This window comes from Orcinus orca, chromosome 16, assembly GCF_937001465.1.
Source record: "Orcinus orca chromosome 16, mOrcOrc1.1, whole genome shotgun sequence".
Lineage (NCBI taxonomy): Eukaryota > Metazoa > Chordata > Mammalia > Artiodactyla > Delphinidae > Orcinus > Orcinus orca.
In genome coordinates, this window is record NC_064574.1 from 64,421,512 (window position 1) to 64,422,729 (window position 1,218).

The 1,218-nt window shown below is 44.7% G+C and overlaps 1 non-coding gene across 1 annotated transcript; it reads left to right on the top strand.

Annotated features, from left to right (window-relative positions):
* The first annotated feature begins 444 nt into the window (after positions 1–444).
* Positions 445–517, top strand: TRNAW-CCA (transfer RNA tryptophan (anticodon CCA)). The gene has a single exon. It is a non-coding gene; the product is annotated as a tRNA-Trp (tRNA).
* The last annotated feature ends 701 nt before the right edge of the window (positions 518–1,218 follow it).

Here is a 1,218-nt window from a genome sequence, read left to right on the forward strand (position 1 = left end):
ATTGGAAGTCCAGGGAAAATAACTTTAGCTTGACTCTAAAGGATGAGGAAAAAGAAGCTAGGCAAGGAGGTGGTGAGGGGAATAATATTTCAGCTAGAAGTAAAAGGTCCTTGAGGTGGGAAAGAACTTGGAGACTTCTGGGAACTGAAAGAAGAGTGATATAGAAAAGAGGATGTATTAGGGTCCTCCAGAGAAAGAGAACAAATTATATATATATATATATATATATATATATATATATATATATGAAGAAATTATGGAGGCTGAAAAGTCCCACAATCTGCTGGAAGCCCATGAAGGCTGGTGGTGTGGTTCCAGTCCATTCTGAAGGCCTGAGAACCAGTAGAGTCAATGGTGTAAGTCCCAGGTGAAGGGCAGGAGAAGATTGATGCCTCAGATTAAGCAGCCAGGTAGGGATCAAGAATTTTCCCTTCTTCTGGGACTTCCTTGGTGGTCCAGTGGGTAAGACTCCATGCTCCCAATGCAGGTGGCCCAGGTTCGATCCCTGGTCAAGGAACTAGATCTCACATGCCACAACTAAGAGTCTTCATGCTGTAACTAAAAGATCCCACATGCCACAACTAAAGATCCTGCATGCTGCAATGAAGATCGAAGATCACACATGCTGCAACTAAGACCTGGTGCAACCTAATAAATAAATATTAAAAAATAAAGGATTGTTTAAAAACAAAAGGAATTCTCCCTTCTTCCATCTTTTGTTCTATTCAAGCCCTCAACTGATTAGATGAGGCCCACCCACACTGGAGAGGGCAATCTGCTTTGCTCAGTCTACCCATTCAAATGCTAATCTCTCCCAGAAACACCCTCACAGATACTGCCAAAATAATGTCAAACTAGGTATCTGGGCATCTTGTGGCCCAGTCAACACTTAAAATGAACCATCACAGATGATGATGGCAAGAAGAGGCAAGAGAGGTGGGCAGGGATGTGTGGTCTGTATTGTGTCAACTCGACTCAGCTGGAAATGTTTCCTAGACTCCTCTTCCCTTTAAGACTTGGCAGAAAGAGGCAAGTGCAAGTGCAGCAATCACCATCACTGAAAGTCACTATGGTCAGATGCAGTGGCTGATAAGATGCAGAGATGCCCAGAGGTTCCATCTGAGCTTGCTCTCCTCTCCTCTGCCTCCTGCTCTGTCCCAGCAGGTGTTTGGTGGTGGCACTGACAGAGGTACAACTTGCCAGAGGGCCTTCCCTTGG